Source organism: Notamacropus eugenii, chromosome 1 (genome assembly GCF_028372415.1).
Source record: "Notamacropus eugenii isolate mMacEug1 chromosome 1, mMacEug1.pri_v2, whole genome shotgun sequence".
In the NCBI taxonomy this organism is placed as follows: Eukaryota; Metazoa; Chordata; class Mammalia; order Diprotodontia; family Macropodidae; genus Notamacropus; species Notamacropus eugenii.
The window spans coordinates 266,102,487-266,130,388 of record NC_092872.1 but is presented as its reverse complement, the minus strand read 5'-3'; the positions used below and the strand labels follow the sequence as shown (position 1 = coordinate 266,130,388).

General features: G+C 41.5%; 1 protein-coding gene across 12 annotated transcripts in view; it reads right to left on the bottom strand.

Annotated features, from left to right (window-relative positions):
• JMJD1C (jumonji domain containing 1C) overlaps nucleotides 1-27,902 on the bottom strand; it is a 241,669-nt gene that overhangs the window by 196,353 nt on the left and 17,414 nt on the right. For 4 of the 12 annotated variants that reach the window (XM_072628839.1, XM_072628822.1, XM_072628829.1 and 1 more), the window contains exon 1: nucleotides 5,885-6,246. The exons of 3 other annotated variants lie outside the window; for them this stretch is intronic. The gene's annotated coding sequence lies outside the window, so the exon portion shown is untranslated. Of the gene's footprint in view, nucleotides 1-116; nucleotides 5,106-5,775; nucleotides 6,247-27,902 lie in introns of those variants that run through there. 5 more of the 12 variants (XM_072628828.1, XM_072628820.1, XM_072628835.1 and 2 more) reach the window with 3 other exon arrangements.

The window sequence follows — 27,902 nt, the reverse complement described above, 5'->3', positions numbered from 1 at the left end:
AACTCATGTCGTTGCAATAGTTTTGCAATAATTATCACTTTATAAAAGTTAATCAGCTAAAGGATATCAGGGTGCTAATTGCTAGAGGATATCTATGACATTAAGGAAATACTAACTGCAACTCATGGATGATATTGTAGGATCCATCCAACAGATTTAAAGAAGAATCAACTTCATCAGCCCTTAAGGGTAGATGTGTCCTCCCCAGAACCTGTAAGTTGAAACAAACTCTCAAACCCTTATACAGTAGTTTCATACCTTCAATAGTTCATCACATATCTTTGTAACACAACAATAGGAAATCATTGTTTTACCCAGTTCTCTGAAGGTAAACTGTTTGATAAATAACATGCCATTATTTACTATGATCAAGACTCTATGGTGTAAAACTATAGTGAAAAGTAAATTTTTTAAAAATTAAACTATTATTTATAACTTGTCATTGAGAGCAACACACCATCTTGAAAATAGTGCCCAAAGCATTCAGCATACTAGAAATACAAACTTTTCAATATTTTTCAGGATTAAAAAATAGCTGTTATAATTTTCAAATGTAAAAACAGTAATAATGTCATGGAAGCAACCTGCACATGCAACCAAGGGATCTCACATATTGTACTAACCACGCTGATTTCTAGTAAGCCACAGAGAATTAGTTTTTTCAGCTGAAGGGTTTGAAATATAGTATAAATATATTTGAAAATGAAGGGTTTGAAATACATTATTTATAGATTCCCTTCTCATGCTACAAAATCCATGAGTCTAATCAATGAGTAAATTAGAATAAGCTAGCTGACAATTTTTTGTGGAATACTATATATTCTTGTACACTATGAAAAGAATTTTCTTCATTTAAAATGTCATTTTTTGGATTCACTCAGGCCACAGTGTTTTAGGAATATAAAATATTCTATTTGACAGCAATAGGAGAACTCTATTTCAATCTATTTCTTAGGAAATAGTGAGATTATTTAAAATATGCCAAAAAATCTTTTCATAACCATAATCTATATTAGAAAGATAAATATTTATAAAGAGATAATAGATTTTGTGGCTCCAAGGTTAATTTTCTTCCCCTTACCCTTAGAAAAGGAATTGGTAATCCCCAATAACTTTCATTAGTCCACTCAAGAATTCACAAAGACTTTTAATGGCAGGCAGGCAAAGTCTTCCATAATATGAATTGCTCCAAATGTTTGTAGAATCCAAAAGAATTATGCTATAAAGGCAGCAAAATGAAGGAAGGGGGATTGGGGAAAATGATCATAAATTCATTTTGGACACAATGAAGTTCCCATGCATAGCAGAGAGCTGAGGATGCCCCATAGGGGTTGTGGAGGTGGTGAGGGAAAAAAGAAGGAAAGAAGGATGGGTTATGTGTGTTTGGGAGTCATTGGCATAGATGTGTTCTTTGAACCTATAGGACATATCTAAGAGAGAACAGGGAGGAAAAAGAGTTATGGAAAACTCAAAGATAAGGACAGTCAGGGATGATGATACAGTAAAGCAGACAGTGTTCAAATGAGTAAGGAAACTGGAAGAATACATTGTCAGAAAAAGGAAGGAATACTTAGGCAGAGATGATGGTCAAGAGTGCTCAATGTTGTAGAGAAGTCCAGGAGAATGAGGAGCAAAAAAGAGAGAGATCTGGCGATTAAGAACCCCTTGATAACTCTAGAGAGCAGCTTCAGTTGAAGAAAGATGAGGACTGAAAAAAAAAATCACTAAAGTTAGTGATAAAGAGATCATGCTACAAAATTACAAAACATAAATATGACTCAAAAGAAAATTGATGAAAAGATGCAAGGTGGGAGGTCCATTAGAGTGGCACATGTATTTTCAATTTTTTCAGTGTACTGATCACTGTTTTGAGTGTTTTTCTCTTACTACTTCTTTTGTTTAAAAAATGTAGGGACAGCTAGGTGGTGAAGTGGATAGAGTACCGCCCCCTGGAATCAGGAGGACCTTGGTTCAAATCTGGCCTCAGACACTTGACACTTACTATCTATGTAACGCTGGCCAAGTCACTTAATCCTAAGTGCCTTGTCAAACCCCACCCCCCCAAAAAATGCTTTATTATATAGGATAGCTTTTTTGGAGAAGGAGATGGGAAACTTTGTAAAATACCAAAAAAAATCAGTAAAATTCATTAATTTTTTTTTTAGACATAACTGATTAAATTGAAGAGAATGGTTTGAGTCTAGTGGTGGGGTTAGAAGTCATTCTGTAAAATCTGAATGAAATGAGAAGATAAGGCAAGGAGCATATATATTTTTCTGAGAGTTTGGGTGTGAAAAGGAATGTGGGAGGGAAATTAGCATTGTGATCGCAAGGTTAAAGGATTTATATATTGCCTAACTCATGCAAGATTATATATGTAGTTATTTATAAGTATGTATATTTTGACATTTAATTTTTTGATATGTCATCATTTTTGATGGGCTGGTCATCTATGGGTTAGTAATTTTCCCTCTTTGACCATCATTTTCCACTGAATCTTTATAGGCCTGAACGCACTAATAAGTGCACTCTGAAAAAGAGAGTACTGTGAGTTTCACCTAAATTGTTCCATACTTCACATAAACAAGTTGGTGAACAGCCTTGAGGTGAAGAAACTTAGCACACTGTAGAAATAGGAGCATTTTCATTTGCCAAGGGAAGGCTGCCAGATACATTAGCAACACACCCTTCCAAGGTGTTCTGGACAACTTTCATTGTCCAAATAGTATAAATGTATTATTTCTACCAACATTCTAATGGTTCAAAATGGAGAAAAATTATTTTCAAAGGCTACAAATTATTTTTTAGCTCATACCTAATACTCATCCAGCTTCATACCCTATACTGGATGGTGGTACTATGAAAAAGTCTTTCCCAAATGATACACACATATCAATATGTATCGTATCTATAATACATATATAACACTTGGGGCATGAATTGATTTTCTTTAAAATTTCATGTAGGAAAACTAAATCTAAGACACCAGAATGTGGTAGATTTCTACTTTATTGCTCTTTAAAATAACGTCAAAAAATAAAAATTACAGTGGCACATTAGTTTTCTAATGTGCAAACAGTAATTCAACTGTTCTAATCAATATTTACATTTTAAAACTACATTTTCTAATTTTCATTCAGCTATCAGGTATTGTTAAAAAACAAAAGACAACACATTTATTCATTTTGAAATAATTTCAAAATGTAAAACTGGTTTAGTGTTCTAGCCAAAGGCTAAGATCATCTCAGGAAAGAGAGGGGCAAATTGAATATACCTAATTTATACAACTGAGAATTATTTAAGCTATCTGTTACAAAAATAATTATACTACTGCCGTAATTTACTCCTAGATCCATTATGTGCAGCAAAATAAAAGGAAATTTAAAGGGTTTTTTTTCCACACATAGCCTTCTGCTTGTTGCTTATAACAAAGAAATCTTTTGCCAAAAGAAACCATCTCTGTTTACATTTTTTAAAATAAACACTGCAATGCAATCAGAGATCTGTAAGCATATGAAACCAATCTACAAAGAACTGCTCAAAAATTAAAAAAGACAACCTTTCCCTAAAAAACATCAAAGGCTGCTTATGTAGTACAGTAATATAATTAAGAACTATTTGCTCCTAATTTTTTAGTTTCTCTTAATAAATGCTTTAAGCCACTAACTATCCATTTTCAGAATCTGTTTTCATCACCCTGAATATTGGAAGCCCTGGGGCAAGCGCGTGTGTCCCTCTGTCACACATCCTGTACCCTGTGTGTATGTCTTCCTGTGTCGCACATCTCATCCCGTGTCTATGTCTCTCTCCATGTCACAAATCGCATCCCCTAAGTGTATATCTATGTGGCTCTGTGTCACAATCCCATCCCCTGTATCTGTGTGTCCCTGTGTTGCACATCCTATCCCCCATGTGTATGTGTCTCTCCCCATGTTGCACATTCCATCCCCTGCATGTGTGTGTATCTGTGTGTTCCTGTGTTATATATCCCATCCTCTGCAAGTGTGCGTGTATCACAATCCCATCCCCTGTGTGTATCTGTGTGTCCCTGTGTTGCACATCCCATTCCCTGCATGTGTGTGTGTATCTGTGTGGCCCTGTGTCACATATCCCATCCTCTGCCTGTGTGTGTGTGTATCTGTGTGTCTCTGTGTCGCATAACCCATTCTCTGCATGTGTGTGTATATCTGTGTGGCCCTGCATTGCAATCCCATCCCCTATGTGTGTGTATCTGTGCGTCCCTGTGTTGCACATCCCATTCCCTGCATGTGTGTGTGTATCTGTGTAGCCCTGAGTTCGCAATCCCATCCCCTGCATGTGTGTGTGTGTATCTGTGTGGCCCTGTGTTGCAATCCCATCCCCTGTGTGTGTGTATCTGTGTGTCCCTGTGTCGCACATTCCATCCCCTGCATGTGTGTGTGTATATCTGTGCGGCCCTGTGTTGCAATCCCATTTTGTGTGTGTGTATCTGTGTGTCCCTGTGTCGCACATCCCATCCTCTGCCTGTGTGTGTGTGTATCTGCGTGTCCCTGTGTCGCAATCCCATCCCCTGTGTGTGTGTGTATCTGTGTGTCCCTGTGTCGCACATTCCATCCCCTGCATGTGTGTGTGTATCTGTGTGTCCCTGTGTCGCAATCCCGTTTCGTGTGTGTATCTGTGTGTCCATGTCGCACATCCCATTCCCTGCATGTGCGTGTGGATCTGTGTGGCCCTGTGTCGCAATCCCATCCCTTGTGTATCTGTGTGTCTCTCTGTCGCACATCCCATCCCCTGCGTGTGTGTATCTGTGTGGCCCTGTGTCGCAATTCCTTGGTGCCGCACATCCCATCCCCCGTCTGTCTCTCCCTGTCTGTCTCTCCCTGTGCCGCATATCCCATCCCCGTCTCTGTCTCTCCCCCTGTGGCACATCTCACCCGCCCCTGTCTCTGTGTGTCTCTCCCCGTGTTGCACATCCCATTCCCCAACGTCTCTCCCTGTGTCGCACATCCAATCTCCCTTGTCTCTGTCTCTCCCTGTGTCGCATATCTCATCCCCTGCATGTGTGTGTGTGTATCTGTGTGGCCCTGTGTCGCAATCCCATCCCCCATGTCTCTCTCTGTGTCGCCCATTCCATCCCCCGTCTTTCTATAGCACATCCCCCCACCTCTCCCTGTGTCGCATCCCATCCCCCAGTCTCGATCACAATCCCATCCCCCCCGCCCGTCTCCCCCATCCCATCCCATCCCCCTCTGTCTCTCCCTGTGTCGCATCCCATCCCCCACGTCTCTATCCCTCTATCACACATCTTATCCCCCCTCAATCTCGGTAGTCTATCCCATCCCCTCATCCCATCCCCCCCACCACTGTCTCTTTCTGTCGCCCATCCCCTCATGTCTCTGTCTCTCCCCGTGTCGCACATCCCATCCCCCTCGTCTCCGTCCCTCTATCACACATCCCATCCCCCCATCTGTCTCTCCCCATCCCATCCCCCCTTCTATCTATCTCTCTGTCGCCCATCCCCCAAGTCTCTGTCTCTCCCCCATCCCATCCCCCCTGTCTGTCTCTCTCCATCCCCCACGTCTCTGTCTCTCCCTAGGTCGCCCATCCCATCCCCCTCCACCCAGAGCCCCCCCCCCCCGGCTATTCGGACCCTTCTTGGGACCACGGGCTCAGGATTAGCCGCCCACGCCCCTCTCTGGGGTCTCCCTGCGGACCCCCGGCCCCCTCGGCTCCAGCCAAAGGGCTCCGCCCGGGGGGGCCGAACCCCCGCCCCGGCCCCCACGCCCGCCGGCCTGCCTGACGGTGGTCGCCCTCCGAGACCACAGGAAGGACGCTGGCGCCGCTGGCCCGGGCTCGCTCCTTGGCCCCGGGCCGCCCGGTCCCTGGGCCAGGGTCTCGATCTCACCGCCAGCTCCGGCTGGAGCTCTGATCCGGTCCGGTCCGCTCCGCCGACGGATGACCTCAGCTTTCCAGCAGGTTCGCCGCGCCCTTCGATGCGCCGCCGCCGCCGCGGCCACCGCTGCCGCCGACTACGCCCGGGAATCGGCAGCCCCCAGCTCAGGGCGCATCTCCCCCTGCCAAGGCAGCCCGTGTGGCCCCCCACGAGGGGCACCCTGGGGCGACAGGGGTGGGGGCGGGGGTGGAGCCGCGCTCCGAGCCTGCGCTCCCTCCCCTCCGCCTCCGCTGCGGCAGCTGCCCCCCTACGCTACCATGGTTACGGCGGCGTATCGGTGCGGAACTACATTTCGTCTCCCTCCGCCTGCAGAGGAGCGGAGACAGAAAAGAGTGCCCGCCCGACGAGGGGGGAGGGGGTCACGGCGCCACCCGGAAGAGCAGGGAGGGCGCGAGGCCGTGGGAGCCGCTGGCGGGGGGAGGGCTGCCGGGCCGCCCCTCCAACCTCGTCCTTGGAGGCCGCTAGGACGCCGTGGGTCTGGCGTCAAGGTTACTGCGCAGCGGCGCCCATGCCGAGCGGGCCGCCCAAGCCCCGCCGACCGCAGGGCTTTTTGTTGTTTTTTAAACACAGTCTCGCCCGATGTGCCCCTGGGGGAGGGGAGAACGAGGAGCAGCAGAAAACGCCCCCCTCGCTGGAGAAGTGCCCGCTCAAGTGCAGTCGGTCACAAGGCAGAGCCGGATCCGGTTCTGACGGGTCCGATCCCGGGGGCCAGCCCTCCCTTTCTAGACCACACCTTGAGGAGGCGGTTCTGTACGCAGGGTCTCCCTGGCCCGCAGGCAGGGGCATCAGGCCACCTTCGCGGCCTCCTCGGAAAAAATGGCTTTAAGAATATATTCATCAGATAGCCCCGAGTCCTGTGACAGTCAAATAAGTTAGCACCACCGAACTTAAAATCTTTGTGTCCCACAATCCAAGTGAGCTTCTAAATGTGACAATAAGGATACACCCGACATCAACAGAATCGTTTTTATCCTGTCTCTGGCCTTTATGGGAAGATAGGAAAGCCAGATTTTTCATCGTTTCCTCTGGGAGACACACACAAGCTCCTTGGATCAAAGGCACATCCTTGAGATAAAACAGGGCCATGCCAGCCGTGTGGCAGAAAGAAGAATGTGTGGAGGACGCTGATGGAGGGTGCTTTGAAGAAGTCTGTTTTGTGGTGCCAATCAAATGGACAAAGCCAATCCATTGAATTCAATAGAAAAATAAAGAGATGCAGGTCCAGAAGCCCTGGAAGAGCTCACTGGACCCATCTCTGAGGTCACAACACAATGGTCACTGATGAAGTGTCCTTTAAGATACCAGTTCTCTGCCCACACCATATATAAACTGTTCCTTTGCTAACTAACCACACTGAAAATCACAGCCATAATTTCCAAAATCTTAGCTGAGCTTTTGGAGCCAGTGTCTTAAGTAGAAAACTTCATGAAAGGGAAAGAAAAAAAGAACAGGCCCAGGAGACCTGGTTTAAGACCTGGTTATCAAAGATTGGCTTTAGGACCTTGGGTAGGACATTGAAGCTGATGATTCCCCCTTAAAAGGGAGATTGCTTGCTCCCTAATTTACTAGAATATTGTAACAGCAGATAATACAAGATACTCAAGTACTCTGAGTCCTCCTCAAGAAGACACTCTGTAAACTTAAGGCATTACTATTATCACTATTATGTTGGTGCTTTACCATATACTACTTTCCATAGCGTCAGGGCTGTAACACACTAGGAGAACAACTTATATGGGACTACCCTTACAACAAGAAATTGAATGAACTCTCAGAACAAGTCTAACCACGCCACTCTCCTCTTCCATAAACTCCAGTGGCTCCCTATTACTTTTAGGATAACCTGGCCCCTTCCAAGCTTAAAATCCCCTCCTCAGAAGTAAGCCTCCCTGCTCATCCTCTCCCATAACCTTCCAGCTCTGACTCTACCCAGTTTCCCTGGCTGTCCCCAATGCTTGGAGTTTTCTCCCTCATGTTATCTGTCTCCTGCTCTCCCTAACTTCCCTCAAGTCCCAGATGGTGTCATCATCTGGCAAGGAGACTTCCCTAATGCTGGCCCTCTGAGATGACCTCTAATTTACCCTGGACATAATTTATTTGTACATAGATGGTTACATATTGTTTCTCCCATTAGACTGTGAGTTCCTTGAGGGCAAGAAGTCTTTCTCTGCCTTTCTTTACATCCCTCATTGCACATAGTAAGTGCTCAATAAACAGTCTCTGCTGATAGTGCTTTAAAAGACATTACAAATCTTTGTATAGATAAGAACTCCCAGCCTTTATTCAGGATAGTGTATCATCTCAAAAGGCTCTCTTCTCAGTCTACTACTCGTCTCTGTTCCCACAATTTCTTTGATCTTAACTATATGTGCACACATGATCACATATGTGCAGATGATTCCTAAACCTATATATCTAAATCAATTTTTGCCAAAGCTCTGATTCCACTTCTCTTAACTAAACACTGGAAACCAGGGGGCCAGTGGACAGACTGCTGAACAAATCAGAAATAAAGAATTCAAACCCTGATTCAGACTAGCAGGTGGCCCTGGGCAAGTCATTTAATCTCCAAAATGAGGGGCTGACATCAATAGTGCCTAAGATCCCTCCCAGCTCTACATTTATGATCCTATGACTCACTTAGGAATGACCTATAAGCACTGCAAACTCAACATTTCCAAAATTCAATTAATCATCATCCACATTCCCTAATTATGTTAATGGCACTATGATGCTCCTTAACAGAAGTTTGCCAGCAACCAAAGGGCCAGAAAAGAGGAGTACACCAAAAAGCCAACCACAAGCAAGCAAACAGGCAGAGATGTCATTTCAGTATGACTAAAAAGAAGCCAGAGGTGGACAGATGTACAAGCTGCAGGGCATTTGATCCAGGGGTAGCAGACCCAGAGAGCCCTAGAATGGCTGCAAACCTACAAAGATGTACCTGGAAGACCCCCAGAAGCATCAGGGATCAACGGTAGCTGAGGCAATGGTCAGTGCAATAATGGATTGATCCATGATACCCAAGGTCCCCAAGAGACTTAGCACTCTGTTCTGAATCACCATAAATGGTCCTGAAGATCCAGGGAACTGAAATTCAAAAGTCCATGGCGGGTACTAATACTGGAAGGTGGTTCAGCACAGGAATCCAGGAGACCCAGGGAGAGATGAAGTAGGATCAAACATCCCTCTCTCAAATCCCAATTCAAAAATGAAATCTAAAGAGAAAGAGTAACCAAAGAAGACAGCAACCAATATAGAAAATCATTACTAATCTAGAGCTACCCCCAATAAGGAGAGAAAAACTTCAGTAACAACTGCAAGCAGAAACTCCAAGAGAAAAAATATATTTTCCACAATGATTAAATGAATACCTAGAAGATATGAAGCAAGAGATAAAAATGAAATGAAAGCTCTGGAAAAATGAATTGAAGAAAAATAATCCATTAGTGAAGGTAGTAAATATGACCCAAGTAAAAGACTAAAATAGAACTAGCAGAAATCAATGATGATGAGACAGAAATATCTATAATAACAAAACCAAAAGATTGGGAAAATATAAGAAACTATAAGATATCAGAAACAAATGACCTGAAAAATGAGTCACGGAGAGATAATTTAGGAATTGTCATACTCACTTAACAATGACTTTAAAAAGGAGTTAGACATCATATTTCGAGAAATCACAAATTTAGAAATTACAAATTCACAAAGTTAAAACCCAAGTCTAAAAAACGATAGTCTGATGTTCATCTTCTGAAAGGAACTCTTAAGTCCCAGATTTATGATCACAATTCAGAACTCCCACAACAAAGAAGAAATACTGCAACCTGCAAACATTCAGAAAAAGATGACCTCCCTCTTCTCTCCCTTCCTCATCTCACTCTTTAGATGCTTTCTGTCATTATCTCTTTCTTCACTCCTGTCTCCCATGAAAAGGTAACCCTTCCCTTTCCCATGGCTAAGTCCTTTTCCGTGCACAAGTGATCCCATTTCATTCCATCTCCTCCAGAGGACTGGCTCCTATAGTGTCCTCACTATCCCACTTAACTTCACTTTCTTCCTGTCTTCTGGCTGTTTCCCTACTGTCTAGAAACATTCTCATGTCTCCTTCATTTTCAAAAGACCCTCACTTGATCCATCCATCCCTACCATCAGCCCAGATCTCCACACTATTTTTGACTAAATTCCTTCAATCAATGCCCCCACTTCCTTTATTCTCTCTTATTCTCCTTGATAACTAGAGAGAGCACTCAAGTGCCCAATCCTTTGACTTTTCCTTAATTCTCCCTCTTCTTGATATCTCTACAGCTTTCAATACTGTTGATCACAATCCTCTCTAGGTTTCTCAGGCACTGCTTTCTCATGATTCTCCTCCTACCTGTCCTACAACAAAGCCTCTTTTGCTAGATCTTCATCCACATTGAACCTGATGACTATGGGTGTGCCCCAGGACTTGGTCTTGGCCCTTCTCTTCTCCCTCTATATTATTTCACTTAGGTGTGAACTGGATATCCTGTATACATTTTAAACTCAGCATGTCCAAAACTGAAAACATTTTATCTTCCCTCAGAATGCTCCCATCCTTCCTAACCTCTCTACTCCTGTGTATTGAAAATGCATTTTTGCTTATTGTTAATGTAATTTTGCTTCTTAATGAGAAGATTGTTCCTGTCCTTAAAAGGCCCATGTGATCTACTTAACTCACATGGAAGCCTGAGTCACATAAGTCAAGTCACATGGAACAGGAAGGGGTAGAGCAGAAGGGGTGGAGCTAGAGCAGAGCTGAGAGGAAGTTAGAGAGCAGTCAGAGCTGGGAAAGACACAGGCAAGCACGCAGCTGGCTATGAGTGACAGAAGGACATTTTACTTAAGGAAGCTGGTTTGTGGGAAGGCCTGGGGCTGGTGTTGTCCTCTGCCTTGTTACTGTGTATCAATCTCTTTGTTACTATGAGGGATTTGGTTTTCTGGTGTCTGAATAAATGTTTTGGTTCTGTCTTCCACGTGTAGAGTATGTTGTATTTCATGATTCAGAACTGTGCCTGCATATTCATAGCCACCATAGGCACTGTGAATATCACACTGGTGCTACATCCTATCAAAGGTGCCATCATCCTCCCAGTCACCATTCATGCTCAACTCCTCACTCTCTGTCACGATATCCAATCTGCTGCCAACTTCTGTCATTTGGTTCTTTGCAACATCTCTCAAGTGTTCCCTCTTCTCTCTTCTGATGCTACAACCACCCTGATCCATATCCTCATCACCTCATGCCTGGACGATAAGTTTATGCCCACTCAAATCCATCCTCTACTCAGCTGTCAAAGTCATCTTCCTAAACAATACGTCTGAGTGCATTTAGTTAATTCCAGTGGTTTCCTCCTACCTCCAGGATCAAATATAAAATCTTTTGTTTGGCTTTTAATGTCCTCCACTTACTCTATGATCAGTAACATCAGCTTCCTTGTTTTTCTTCCCACAAGAAATGCCATCTCCCACCTCCAGAAATTTTTATAGGCTGTCCTCCATGCCTGGATATTTCTCCCTCCTCAAGTTGGCCTCCTGGCTTCCCCAGATTCTTTCAAGTCATGACCACAACTCCACTTCCTGCAAGAAGCCTTTTCTAGTCCTTCTTAATCTCGATGCCTTCCTTCTGATACTATCTCCGGTTTATCCCGTATGTATCTTGTTCATACATAGATGTTTGCATAGTGTTTCTCCCATTAGCCTGTGAGGGCCTTGAGAAAAGGGCCTGTTTTGTTTTTGCCTTTTTTTGTATCTCCAAAACATAGCATTGTGCCTGGCACATAGTGTACAGTTAACAAATACTGGTTTACTTGACTGTAACACATTTAACTTTATATGGCAAAACTGACATGCCGTAAGAAGTGACTGGAAATGGTGTGCACTGAAAGCCCAATGCAAATGTCAATGTTCCCACTGTGCCATTTCCTTTCCTAAAACAGTTGCCAGTAAGTAGAATTGTTCTAGTAGCAGCTGCCTACCTTTACCATTTCTAATTCTTGCTCTGGCCCTAAGATAGTGGAACAACCCAATACACCACCCCAACCCCCCTCCAATCCTGGTAGCCAAGAGTTACATGAAGTTCAGAATTCCTGATTCTACCCAATTCCCTGTGCGAAGGGCTATACTAAAAATCCCAGGTGATACAGAAGTTGGGGGGTGGGGGGAATGGGGGAAGTAACCATTAATATGGGCGAAAGTAACTACTCTACACACTCTCCCTTCTTTTCCTATGTAGCAGTTGTCAAATTGGGGCTTCACTTTGAGCACAGCGCCTTTCCTCCCCCAATTCCTGTGGAAATAGGTGCCACAGGCTTCATTATCAAGGCCTCATGGTCCTAAAGGACTATTTCCCCAAGTGATGGCCCTTAACATCATGAACACAAAAACTAATAACAAAATGTGGAGGCAGCCTTCCTTTGATTATAGAAAGGGATACATAAGCAGGTTTAATGAAATTTGGAACATAGTACAATCACAAATATGCAATAAAAATTGGTTGAACTATCTCTATACAAAGAACAAAGTTATTTGCAAGCATGCCATGTGCTTCTTTGAGATTATTCAACAAAAAAGGGACTTTTTATAAAATAGTGCTCCTGATCATCTATTCACTTAAGTTCAACAATGGGAAGCTTCTTGATTTTATTTTTATTTTATTTTATTTAAAGTTATAGTTCACACATATGATGAAGATCCAGAAAAAGTCTTCTACCTTCAACTAAAAACTAAGTAAATCATGCCTCAAAAGCAAGCTAGAAAACAATATTCTAAGTGCCATGTTACTAGCCAAGTGCTGAGGTCATCTTCAGATTATCCTGAATTAGTCATCAAGTCATTATGGTCCTGCTCGTGACACAGGGGACGACTTCAAATGCTCAGAGTGGTGAACACTGTTATTCTTCACAACATCCAGAAAAAATCAGGAAACAGTCCTCATTCTATACAGTCATTTGGAGATCATTATTTTCTAGGGATCATTATTACTCAGGTAGAGTAGCAAGCTAGAAATTAAAGGTCAAATTGTAATGACTAAAAGCTCTTTAAGTGCCCAGAGTATAGAACAGCAGCCCTGAAAGGCCTCTGGAAAAGAGGAGCTATATTCTAACTCCTAGCTCTGACCCAAGAGAGCTGAGGACTTTCTGGCTACTCATTGGACCCCTTGAGGCTTCAGTTTTACTGTAAAACAAAAATAAACAAGGAAATTTCCAAGGTCCCTTCCAGCTTTATGACAAGCATCAACAGTGATCCTGCAAATGGTACTGCATTCTCTCAGCACATCTCTCTCTCTCTCTCTTTCTCTCTCTCTCTCTCTCTCTCTCTCACTCTTTCCTCCCCACTTTCCTCCCCTTCCCCCTTCTCCCAAGAGACTAATTTACATTTTTAAAGAGCCAGGAACTGGATGGCCAAAAGAAAGCGTCAGTAAAAGTGTTCTATCAGGAAATGTTAAGATTTATTCATTCTCAGTGGGATAACAGATAGCTTTCTACATATAGAGAAATTATGTCATCATTACAGTAGAAAAATAACAGTACTTTTACCTTGTTTCTCCTAATAAAAGACATTATTCCACACTACCACTAAGTAAGTAGAGGAATTTCTATGAGATTCCAGGTTTCAAATAATTTCTAATAACTCAAAAGCTGCCTTTCCTGTATCTGTGCACATTTAATAGAATATCCTTTTCTTGATCTTAACTAGAAAACCCTAAATCAAGAGCATTCACTTAATTTTTTATACCATATCTAATTATCCTGAGAATTTTACTCACTTATATTTAGGAAGCTTGGGAAAAACTAACCCCATCTTATAATTATAGCAACCATATTCTTAGATTATTTGGTATTATGCTGAGAATGTTTCACCCCATATGGGGGGGGGGGGGGAGAATTCACCCTTTTGGCACATTTTCATTCTACTTCCCCAAGATATTTTAAGGTGCACCAAAGTAACTAAAGACTCTTGATAAATCCATGAATGCTGAAGAAAAATAGGTCAAAAGAGGGGAAAGGTGAATTGGTATCTATTTTCCTAGACTTGCACATAAGAAACATTCTCATTCATATATAATTTCCAGAGCACCAAAAAGCCCTTTTCTTCTCACCATACAAACTGATCCCAAGGAGTTTCAGGGCAAACATCCCTATTCTCATCTGCACAAAGACAGAAGACTCACATAAACCCTGACTCAGTAGTCAGGAAAGAAACACCAATTTCCCTCATCTAGAGCTCTATTCTTTACACCATCTCATTTTGTGTGATTTGTCCTTTGTTCTTGAGGAGGACCATGACATCAGGAAGATGACGCCATGACTTGCAGGTGAACTGGATTTAAGTGAGGCAGGGCTGACCTCACTTTACAAGATCTCCAGGAGAGTTTTCCTACCACAAGGACAAAAAAAAAAAAAGTAAATAAGAGAAGGGTGGTATCATGTACTATCGACTGCAGGTCACCAGCAAGAGAGAGATGTGCAGTATTCCTGGTCCAAAACTTGCTTATTCATGTTTTACTTCACTTTCCCAAGGAATAAAAATACCCCATTTCACATACAATTTAACAAGAGTAAATATATAGAACAGGAGACTTTATATTTTATTTCAACTAATCTCTGTATGTTTGTTTTTTAAAATGTCATGGCATGCATTAGCTACTCACAAAGTTACTTTCTAGTCTTGAATAAGTACAAAATTAATTAAGTCATTACTAAAAGCATTTTGTGAATTATTGCGTCCAGAAACATTAGACTTTTCTTAAAAGTTAATTTCCTTTATGACTATAACAGAGCTTACAAATCATGAGTTCAGGGAGAACATTCTTCAAATTACAATATAATTATTTTTCTGTTCTTAATAACATTACATTTGGTTCACTAGTATTACTATTAATGTTATAAATAATTAATATTTATAATGATTATTACCAATTATAGTTGAAATGACAAGGGACTTTAGGGTTAGTTTGAAAAGCCCTATATTCACACCACCTTCTGTGATCCTTAAACTCACAGGGGTGGGAATGGAAGGGTGGGGAGAATGTTTCAAAGATCTTCCAACAGGTACATGTGTACTGGTTGAACCTAATTTTAAAAAGCCATTTGAACCTTGGCCGAAAGTTATCACACTGTATACCCTGTGATTCAGCCATACCACTCCTACGTCTATATCCCAAAGAGATCAAACAAAGAAGATGAGTCTTATAAACAAAAATAAAAATGTTGACAGCAGCTCTTTCTGTGATAGCACTAACCAAGTGCCCATCAACTGGGGAATGGTCAAACAAACTATGATACATGAATGTAACATTACTGTTCATGATGCTAGAGATAAATTGCAAAGAATCCTGGGAAGATTTGTATGAACTGATGCAGGGGGGAGTGAACAGAAACAGGTTAACAATTTATGCAATAAAACTGTAATGACAAACAACACTGAAATGCTTAAAAGCTCTGATCCATGCTGTGACTAACCATGATTCTTAAAGACCTATTCATGAAGTATGCTACCTATTTCTTGCCAGATAGGTGTGACCATGACTGAGGGTACAGATTTAAAAGATTTATATGGTGGAATGTTAGGAAGCAGTATGGCAAGCTCCTTCTACAAAACTATTCCTAAGAAATCCAGAAATCCAAGATCTAGAACAAAAGCCTGATGGAAAAGTCCAGAAAAAGTCAATCATTTGTCCAGCCCATCTCAGCAGAGAGAGACAGACAAGGTCTTTGGACACTGGATTCTGGGGTCAAGCCAGGGACACTCCAGTACCCAGGGAGACCATACACTAGGACAAGAGGGGTCCCAGATCCATACTGGAACACTACCAGACCCATACTAAGGCACTGAATGTGACTAGGAGAGGTGCAAAGTACAGCTACGTCATCCAGTACCTAGTCTGAAGTCATAGATCCAAGGGGATTGAAAAGGGGACCTGTGCCTGTGAACAGGGGTAGGATTGAGTAGTAGGAAGGCCCTGGGCAGTGTAGTAGGAAAGAAGTAATTTAAGAATAAAGGAGCAGTGGTGGGGCTCAGCACTCAGGCATAGAGCAGGATTTCCAGCATCTAGCCCAGACTACAGAAGAATAACCAGTTCCCAGCTGAGAACTTTGCCTTTTATTTCACTGAACCAAAGGACAGCCTACAATTCTGCCATTCTGAACCAACACAGATTTTCAGCTGACTGATTGGGAAGGAGTCCAGCAGCATCTACCTCTGCACAGATCCAAAACCAGCTCAGGAACTTAGAGAGCTCCAGCCACAGGGGTAGCAAGTAGACTTTGCCCAGTCACTTGGACAGCTTTGAAAGCTTGCAGGTCCCTAGCCTATCTATGGCTGACAGATATTATAACACAGCACTCAATACCCCAAGAAAGAAGTAAAAGGACCAGCCCAAAGGTTCCCTCCAAAAACGTGGCAGAACCCAGGCATCAAGTCCAAAGTCAGGAAGTAGGGTGAGAGAATTAACAAACAAAAAAAGAATTCCACCACAGAGTATGGTGTCAGGGAACCTCAGGACACAAACCTAGAAGGGAATGACTGCAAAACGTACAAACAAAGCCTCAGACAAAAACAGAATGGCCAAAAAAAAAAATTAACTAGAATTCTTGGAAGAGATGAAGCAAAAATGTGAAAAGAGAGGGGGCTAAAAGCACGTTTTTATAAAAAGAATGAGAGTGCTAGAGGAAAATATAGGGAAAAAAATGAGAGGTATGGAAGAAAGAATTGGAAAAGTATTAACAGCTTGGCACAAGATATACCAAACCTTGCCCAAACAACAATCTGCCTGAAAATCAGAATGGACCAAATAAGAGCCAATGACTCTATGAGGCAACAAGAAATATTAAAATAAAGTCAAAAGACTGAAAATAGAGACATACATATCCTATTTCTTTCATTTAACCATACATATTTGTTACAAAGATTTTGTTTTGTTTTTTCCTTTTTTCCTATGGGGCAGAGAGAAAAATTTTAATTGAAAAAAGTGAAATGTGATTTAACAAAAAATACTTTTAAAAAAAGTAAAGATCCTCCTTAAAAACCCTGAAAAAGGGTGTCATTTGCAATTCAGAATTTCTTCTAGGCCACACCTTCTGGTTCATTAGTGAGTCAGGAATACAAAACAACTATAAATCTCAATCTAGGGAAGATCATATTGGTAATAAGGAGTTTGTCCACAGTGGCACCTGGAGGCAAAGTCTAGAAAAAACCCTTACCTGGCATCTATCCCAAGCTGACAAAGTCCCACTGAATGTATTAGCATCAAATCAGGTGATAATGATTACAGTGAAAATCCAATGAGGTCAGATTCCTGAACGGTTACAGAATGACAGTGGGCATGATGATGACTATGCCCTCAAAGCACTCTGCTTTCAGCACTCTTTTGGGATTGGCAGTGTCCAGGATCATCTCTATTTTGCAGATGATGAAAACTAAGTTTTAGATTAGTTTACTCAGGACAGTAAAGTGTCAAAGGTGGAACTTAAGTTCTAGTAGTCTCATTTATGTACAGATCAACTCTTAACTACACACATCACCCACAAATGTTCTATATTTCCTCAGTCATGAACTTTGAAATTCCCTTATCTGATCACAATCTCTTTTCATTCTACCTCTCCCTCTGCCTTGCAACCTCAAACCCTGGACTTCAGCCTCAATGTGACCTTCAATCCCTCCCTCCACAAGTTATTTCCCAGGTCATCACCCACACTTACCACACTCTTTTCCCCTCCTCATCTTGACCCTTTGGTGAACTAGTTCATATCTACACTATCTTCTTCTCTCTAGTTCCTTGATTCCTTAAGCCCTTATCCCATCAATAATTTTGTCCAGCAAAGCTCAGTCTTACACCATCTGCTGCCTTCACTCCTACACGTGTCTCCGCTACAAATTTATGTTACATAATCTCAACTAGGTCCCCCACTGTGGCACCTTCATAATCCATTCATAGTCCCACTCACCACCGCAGCTTTTCTACATCTTTGAACACCCCCTCCAGAACCTCTCCTACCTCCTTCCCCCACTCTTCCAGCTGAGAACTTTGCCTTTTATTTCACTGAAAAAACACTGAGACCATTTACTGAGAGAGCTCCGTCTTAATCCCCTTATTTTCCCCATCACTTAGAAGCCTTCTGCTTTATCTCCTTTTTCACGTCTTGCATAAAAAGACAGACTTTCTCACTGACCAAGGAAAAAACAAAACAAAACAGACAAAAAACATTCTACATTCTCAAATGATCCTGATATCTCCTAGTTCTTCTCCTCCTACCTTTGACCAACTCTCCTCAGCTTTCTTTGCTGGATTTTGTCCACATTGAGCCCAATGACCATGGGGTATCCCCCATGGCTCTGTCTTAGGCCTTCTTCTATTTTCTCTCAATACTATTTCACTCAATGATCTCATCATTTCCCATGGACTCAATTATCATCTCTATCAACATGATTCTCAAATCTATTTATCTAGCCCTAAACTCTCTCAAAACTTCCAATACTGCATCACTCATTGACTACTGGACATCTCAAACTAAATGTCCCATAGAACCTTGGCCCCTACTCTGGTCCAGGCCCTCAGGATCTCACATTTGCAATAAATTTCTCCTCACTCCAATCCATCCATCCTCGAACTCAGAGTAAAATATATTTCCCTAAACAAAGGTCTGACCATTTCACTTCCTATCACCTTCAGGATCAAATACAAAATGCTCTCCTTGACTTAAATCCTTTCATAGCCTAGCCCCCTCCTACCTTCTGAATGTTTTAATCCCTCACTTACCTCACTACTCTGGGAAATCCAATGACACTGCCTTCCTTGAATAAGATACCTCTCCAGACTGGGAGAATTTCCCCTGTCTACTCCCTCCAAAGCTAGAATGCTCCTGACCCCCAACTTATCTCCCACTGTTTTTCCTCAAGTTCTAGCTAAAATTCTACTTTCTAAAAGCAGCCTTTCAAGATCTCCTTCCTGCCTTTCAACTGTTGATCATCCAGAATTTATTCCACATACAGCCTTTTTGTGCATGTATTTCTCCCATTAGACCACGAGGGCCTTAAGAACAGAGGCCATTTTGGTTTCTGCCTTTCTTTGTAATCCTAGCATTTAGGAGAGTACCTAGAAGGTGTTGCTTAGTAACAATGCTTGTTGACTAACTAAAAACAATTTTTTATGAACCTGTTACAAATATATTTCTCCTTACACTTTACAGATATTTTGAACTCCTTCCTCTTCTTTATACTCTAATTTTCTTTAATGCTTTAGTGAAGCATAGATATGTACATCCTTCTACTGATTTTGCAAAGGCTGAACACTCATGTCATATGAATATAATGACTTTTACTATGGAATAAGTGATTCAGAGAACATGGGAAGACACACATGAATGATGCCTGATAAAGAATGTAGAACTAGGGGGGCGGAGCCAAGATGGCAGAGTAGAAAGACGCACATACACATAGCTCCGAACCCACAACCCATAGAATGGCTACAGGGAAGTAACTCACAGCGAATTCTGCACCCAGAGGCCACAGAACATTGGAGTGAGGGAGATTTCTGTTCCGGAGAGACCTGCAAACCTCTCGCGGGGGGTCCTTCGCGCTGCGGACTGGGCGCCGGGACTGGGAGCTGAGTGCAGCCCTGCCGTGGCTGCAGCACCGAGAGGAACAGATCCGAGCGGGCTTCAGGGACGGGATCTCCAGCGGCTGCACAAGTCCCTCCACCCACAGGTGACGGGGGTCAGTGAGAGAGTCTCTTTGGCAGGTCGAGAGGGGAGTGGGGTGCCCCCATAACTCAGGCCCCCCCGGAGGCAGAAGCTGAGAGGCGGCTGCAGACCGGGGCTCCCCAAGGGGGCAGGAGCCTGGATCCACTGTGGAAGGTCTGTGCATAAACCCCCTGAGGGAACTGAGCCTGACAGGTGGCCCTGCCCCAATCTCAGCACCTGATCTTAATCTCACACTGAATAGCAGCCCTGCCCCTGCCAAAAGCCCTAAGGCTGGAAGCAGCATTTGAATCTCAGACCCCAAACGCTGGCTGGGAGGATCAGGAGGCGAGGTGGGTGTGAGGAGAATATTCAGAGGTCAAGTCACTGGCTGGGAAAATGCCCAGAAAAGGGAAAAGAAATAAGACCATAGAAGGTACTTTCTTGGTGAACAGGCATTTCCTCCCTTCCTTTCTGATGAGGAAGAACAATGCTTACCATCAGGCAAAGACACAGAAATCAAGGCTTCTGTGTCCCAGCCCACCCAATGGGCTCAGGCCATGGAAGAGCTCAAAAAGAATTTTGAAAATCAAGTTAGAGAGGTGGAGGAAAAGCTGGGAAGAGAAATGAGAGACATGAAGTCAAAGAATGAACAGCAGATCAGCTCCCTGCTAAAGGAGACCCAAAAAAATGTTGAAGAAAATAACACCTTGAAAACTAGCCTAACTCAATTGGCAAAAGAGGTTCAAAAAGCCAATAAGGAGAAGAATGCTTTCAAAAGCAGAATTAGCCAAATGGAAAAGGAGATGCAAAAGCTCACTGAAGAAAATAGTTCTTTCAAAATTAGAATGGCACAGATGGAGGCTAAGGACTTTATGAGAAAGCAAGAAATCACAGAACAAAGCCAGAAGAATGGAAAAATGGAAGATAATGTGAAATATCTCATTGGAAAAACAACTGACCTGGAAAATAGACCCAGGAGAGACAATTTAAAAATTATGGGACTACCTAAAAGCCAGGATCAAAAAAAGAGCCTAGACATCATCTTTCATGAAATTATCAAGGAAAACTGCCCTGAGATTCTAGAACCAGAGGGCAAAATAAATATTCAAGGAATCCACAGAACACCGCATGAAAGAGATCCAAAAAGAGAAACTCCTAGGAACATTGTGGCCAAATTCCAGAGTTCCCAGGTCAAGGAGAAAATATTGCAAGCAGCTAGAAAGAAACAATTCAAGTATTGTGGAAATACAATCAGGATAACACAAGATCTAGCAGCCTCTACATTAAGGGATCGAAGGGCATGGAATAGGATATTCCAGAAGTCAAAGGAACTAGGACTAAAACCAAGAATCACCTACCCAGCAAAACTGAGTATAATACTTCAGGGGAAAAATTGGTCTTTCAATGAAATAGAGGATTTTCAAGCATTCTTGATGAAAAGACCAGAGCTGAAAAGAAAATCTGACTTTCAAACACAAGAATGAAGAGAACCATAAAAAGGTGAACAGCAAAGAGAAGTCATAAGGGACTTGCTAAAGTTGAACTGTTTACATTCCTACATGGAAAGACAATATTTGTAACTCTTGAAACATTTCAGTATCTGGGTACTGGGTGGGATTACACACACACACATGCACACACGCACACATACATAGAGACAGAGTGCACAGAGTGAATTGAAGAGGATGGGATCATATCTTAAAAAAAAAATGAAATCAAGCAGTGAGAGAGAAATATATTGGGAGGAGAAAGGGAGAAATGGAATGGGGCAAATTATCTCTCATAAAAGAGGCAAGCAAAAGACTCATTAGTGGAGGGATAAAGAGGGGAGGTGAGAGAAAAACATGAAGTCTACTCTCATCACATTCCACTAAAGGAAAGAATAAAATGCACACTCATTTGGGTATGAAAACCTATCTCACAATACAGGAAAGTGGGGGATAAGGGGACAAGCAGGGTGGGGGGGGGATGATAGAAGGGAGGGCATGGGGAGGAGAGTACAATTCGAGGTTGACACTCTTGGGGAGGGATAGGATCAAAAGAGAATAGAAGTAATGGGGGACAGGATAGGAGGAGGGAAATATAGTTAGTCCTATACAACACAACTATTATGGAAGTCATTTGCAAAACTACACAGATTTGGCCTACATTGAATTGCTTGCCTTCCAAAGGGAAGGGGTGGAGAGGGAGGGAGGTAAAGAAGTTGGAACTCAAAGTGTTAGGATCAACTGTCGAGTAATGTTCTTGCCACTAGGAAATAACAAATATAGGTAAAGGGGTATAGAAAGCTATCTGGCCCTACAGGACGAAAGAGAAGACGGAGACAAGGGCAGAGAGGGATGATAGAAGAGAGAGCAGATGGGTCATAGGGGCAATTAGAATGCTTGGTGTTTGGGGGGGGAGGGGATAAAAGGGGAGAAAATTTGTAACCCAAAATTTTGTGAAAATGATTGTTAAAAGTTAAATAAATAAATCTAATTTAAAAAAAATAAGAATGTAGAACTAGGGAAACAACACACAAATGACTACAAGAATTCAAATGGTAAGACTAAGAAAAGGCATTAATTTAACTCAGATTCATCAATCCAATGTAATTGTCTTCTCTTGGATAAAAGGAGGGGAAGAGCAGGTACAGAAAGTTGCATGGGCTATCAAACAGGCTGCTTTCTGAGATGGTTTTGCTCAGTTCTTTCCTTGTTGTTATCATTACAAGGAGGAGCCCAGTGGGAGTTGGCAAATTGGAAGAAGTAATGGTATGTGACAAAGGAAACATCAATAAGCAAGACAACAAAAGTAAGGTGCTCCTCATTCTTAAAATGATGTAAAAGGGTCCCATGCATTATTGATGAGTTTTTTCCCCCATGTTCTTGCTATAATAGAGCCATAAGAAACAAACTAGCTTAGAGCAAGACTCAAAAGGAAGAAATCTAATATGAGACAGATATAAAATCATTTTTGACTTCAGAGACAACTCCACTGTCCCAAGCATCAAGTGAAGTTCACAGGATACGAGATGCCTCTGAGTTGCTTTCCCAGGCACAGACAAAACATACCCAATTCTACCATGTTAATACAGTACAGGACTGGACCAAGGCCAGTGATATTCCAAAGCTGCTCTTTCCTGGAAGGTGTGCTCTAACTCTGTAATAGCTGCTGTCACTGGAGGATCCCTAGGAAATCAGAATGGTTCTGAGGCTACCACTAAAAGGGTTTAATTCCCTCCAGAGAGTTTACAAATTAGCTTTAACATTTCAGGTACATAGAACCAAGTCAGGCACAGAACAGACCTCTCACAACAGTTTCATATGTAAATGGGTTCCCTAGATCTGTAATGGATCAGCAAGAGGAAGCTCTGCCATTTTGATGTCTGGGGCATATATTGGTGAGTTACCCCATGGCTGGCCAGCATTGCAGAGGGAGAACACAATGGCTATGACACATCCCTGTAGCTTATAATTTACTCCAGAGCAGAACAATAAGTGCTGGAAAGTTTGGTCATACTTGCACATATCCCTTGTGTAGATGTGAAGGTCTTGTGGGGCTTTGGTATTGGCACAAGTGATAAACCAGCTTTTCGGTCTTTGGATAAAACTGGAGAAAGAATTGAGCGAAAGATTGAGGGGGTGGCAAAAGGTGTGTGTGTGTGTGTGTGTGTGTGTGTGTGTGTGTGTGTGTGTGTGTGTGTGTGTGTGTGTGTGTGTGTGGTGGTTTCTACAGGAACAACAGAACAAGGTTTCCTTGCCTGCCTTCTAACAAAAGTCTTTTTCTTCCCTTCATTCTACTCTCCAAGAATATTAATTTAATTTTCATCAAATTATTTAGCGAGCATTTTCACTCTACACCATATAATTCATATTTTGCATGCAAAAGAAATTGTTTTAAATACAATTATGTTGTGGACTAACTTTACAGTAATTAATGTTCTTACCTCTACAAATTTCATAGTCACATTCATAGAACAATGAAACATTAAACAGAATTAAAAGAATTGTACTACTCTGTATTCTACAGAACATTTGATTAAACCCAATCTACAATCTTTAAGAAAGAAACTGTGTGGGAGTTTTTTTCAGAAACCAAATGGGAATTCCCTTTAATTATACATGTTCATGAATAATTATAAGATCTTTCAGATTTACAATCAACAAATATTGACTATATGGAATTTAAACTTATGTTTTGATTAACTCCATGTTTTCTAGTTAAAAAAACCAAGAGACCTTTTTCCTCAGCACAATTTCACATGAACAGGGCTAGGAGAATGGGACCAAAAAAGAAAGTACTATACACATGTCAATGTACAGCAAATATTTTGGTTACAAATAGGGAACAGCGATAAAGAAGAATCTATCTAATGAGATTTCTGAGGGTGGTATTTTGAAGGTAGTTGTATAAAAGATGTCATTCCATGCACTAAGAAATGTCTAAGAGGTCAGGGTGGCATGAGAGGAAAGCCTTGGAGTTGGAGTAGTAAATTCATCACAGGATTTAGAGTTTTAAATGACCTTACAGATTATCTAGCCATCCCAGCCACTTGACTGCGCTCCACTGACATTCCTGCTATGTCAGACACTGGATCTCCATTTCCCTCCCTAGGATCATACTAAATTGGTGAGATCTCACTCAATGTGGCTTGCCCTGGCCACCCAGTTTGGTTTCACCACCATCCAGCAGCCCAAGTACAACATTCCCAACACCACCTCCCCTCCCCCACATATATGTTCCCCTTTTGGCCTGGGGAACCAAACAGACCAGTACTCCCACTGCCCATGCCACTGGATTGTCCTACGGTTCAACTACCATCTTTGTGACTTCACCCTTCCCAACTATATCTTGCCTCCTTTTTAGAAGGTAGACTCCTTGAGAGCATGGATTGTCTCTTCTATTTTCATTAAAGTACTCAGCACAGTGCCACATGGTAAGTTCTTAATAAATGCTTTTTCACTCATTCATCTATTCTGGATCCTCATTTCACAGAGGCCAAGACAAGTTAAATTGTCCCACGTCACATATGTAAGAAGCAGCAGGGCCAAAATCTGAACCAGGTCTTCTTACACAAAACCCAACACTTTTCCCATGATGCCACAGTCCTCAGAAGATCCGTTTTAATGCTGGTTCTACCATTTACTAATCATTTGACTTTTAAAAAGTCAGTTCCTTTTCTGGCCCTCTGTTTTCTCACTGGGACACAATGTGCATGGCTGCATCAGAGGAGTGTTACTAAAAGTGAGTAAGTGATAAAGGGCAAAGCTCCCTGAGACCCTAATCAGTCTGAGCCCTTCTACATGCATCATCCCACTAGAGGCAGAGAGTGACAAGGCTGGCTCCGTGGTAACAACACATCCTCTTCCCTTTTATGTTGGCATAGCAAAAGAATAAATAGAAATGAATGCAAAGCAGTTCAATTGCAGGTAACTTAGGCAAGTGAGGGTACTAGGCCCTGGGGGCATCGGGAAAGGCTTCAAGGAGGAGGTGGCATGTGAGCCGCATTATTAAGTAAGAAAGGCCTCGGAAGCATGGGACAAAGTCAATTCTTCTGGGATCATGAGTCTATCCTGACTATCGTCTCCTTCAGTATTATCTATCTCCATTTCCTAATATAGCAAGCACATCACGGACTGAGTCATTAACAGTTAAAAGCAGTGGTTTCATGGACATAAAGGAAAATTAAATACTATCAGATTACTGGCAGATTTGTTCCCTTTTTCATTGATTTGTTATTCTCCCAGTTTCATTGTCACACAATCTTGCGATGATCTGGCTACACCGAGTTTCCCACAAAGCTTTCTGTAAACGTGTTTTCCCTCTTTACTGTTTTACTATTTTCCAAAGTGGCACTGCTTATAATATTCTACTGTCTTCCATAACGTTTTGCCAATGAGTTTATGTTCTAAATTAGTGTTGTGTTTCGCTGCCATCTCTCTCTACTTGGCAAGAACGTGAAGTGTTTGCTGACGGTGCAGCTTCTGGGCGCTTTTCTTTTGTCTTTTTTTAGCTTGTCTGAATACAGGTCAGCTGAATGTAGTGTAACTAACTGCCTTCAGTCTCTTTCTGTAATCGTCATCCTTTAGGTGTCAAGTGCTGATTGGATCCTTTAAGTCATCAAGATTCTGACTGTACACAAGTAGCTGATCATCATGAAAGGCTTGACACACCAGTGTCCAGTAAAATATAATCAACCTGATTTTTCATGGTATATATGATTTGGTGTTCACCATATCCACTGCCTTGTGAATCTCCTCTGGAAGAACGAATTAAATAATGAACAGATGGAGGATTCTGGTATAGTAGTGTAGCACCAACAAAACCAAAAATACAAAATGGCTTTGAGTAATCATTCTTTTTTTTTTCTTTTTCTTGTAATTAACTAGCATTAAGAGTCAGCTTAGCTCTGATAGGCCGAATAATGAATGGGCAAGGACAGGAGAGGGAAACCTCCCCTTCTTTTCTTCTCTTTTCCCATTTGTCTCCCGTTGTCAGGGGACAGTAAATACTGTCCAATTTCTTCCCTGCAAGGACCTTTCTTAATTCTTTCTAAAAATGAACACCCCAAAATTTAAATTGATGCAATTGTCTGATAATTAAATTACCAATTTTCTAATAAAACTGACTTCCCTGAGATAAGAGAGCAGGTTGGCCTGCCTGATTCTTTCCAGGCAAAGAGGAGAAGTTCCACGGAACCTTTTAAGCCACTGTGGCAGGTAGCTCCCATATGTCACTCTGATAGGTCCCAAGAAGAAACTTTCATTTCCAACTCAAAACATATTCGCTTATCACCATGGCAGACACATTTCAAACAATGCTTTCTACTCAGTCATAAATGGGAAAATGCAACCTTACAAATTGTTTTCCTTATGAAGATCTAACTCTTTTTAATAATACATCAAAGATGTCTCATTTTTTTCTTTGAGAGACAATTTGGACTTTCATATGAGATTTTTTCCTTTTAAATGTAACTAAGAGGTGCTTTCAAATAACTAGGTATATGGCACTTCTACTATTAGGAAAACAATGAACACAAAAAGAATAAAGAAGATCATAAAATTGTGTTATAATATACAGCTCCTTGAAAGGAGGAATTTTTAAATTATGTGTGTCTGGTGCCTAACACAATGCCAGGACATAGCAGGTGTTTAATAAATAAATGCTTGATTTACTGGAAAAAACAATTCTAAACAAAGAGATTAATTCTCAAATTATTAACCCAACATATCTTAAAACCAATATGACAAAAGACAAGGAAAATGTAATGCTAAGATATTTTGCTGAATTGTGTCCAATTCAAACAATGACCAGAATATTGCAGTCCAAATGGAGTGGAGAATTAGAGTGCTTAAGAAGACAATACACAACAATAAAACTCACTACACTTAGTTTTGAACCACTTGGGTAATCCTAGCATTGAATTTATTATATACATAACTCTCTGGCCTAAATATCCAGGCAGTAACCTGAATTCTTCACCTGTCTTAACAATGAACTCCGGGGCAAAATTCTACAAAGGCCAGACTACAGTCATTACTTAGGAAATAAATTATTTTCTTTTTTTCTTTGAATTTCTCTTTCCTACTTTACATCTTTATCTTCCTTTTTCAGACTAAACCTGTTTTGGTTTTCAGAGTTATAGAACTGTTTATAGAGGCATTATCCATGTAATTTACGAGAGCTTCCTGGCTGTGGAGATTTGGGTTTAGTGACACAAATCTCTACTTTAAAAAAATGAGCATAAGTGTTAAAAAGCAGATACATAAGATTTATTTATTATGAGAGGCACAGTGGTGTTAATGAGATCCAAGTAATACCTCTGAATAGCCTTTCCATTATTTTATGTTCAGTAAACTCTCAACGAAAATCAAGATTAGAAAGAGACAACTTAACTTGTTCCTTTCATAAACAAATCTGCCTACAGGTTTGAGACTCTCACATACCTGACAGGTGGTTCACTACAAACAGAAGTAATAAAATAATAAAAGGCAAAAGATAAGATTAAAAAGGCCCCAAACCAATTCACTCCATTCAAAAGGAAAGAAAAAACTGGAGAGGAAAACACAAGAAGCTTTTTCTTCCAGATGCTGCAGCAGAACTAGATGGTCTATTTGTCCACACTTTTAAATACTTTTCAAAAGTGACAAAGTATACTTAATACAAAGCTGATAATAAAAACACTTCTAAAATACCAGTTTCTGAATTACCAAAGTACTTAAAAAACATTCTCAATGTTAAAAAGCAGCTGATATAATATTTATGTAATTTGCCCTTTT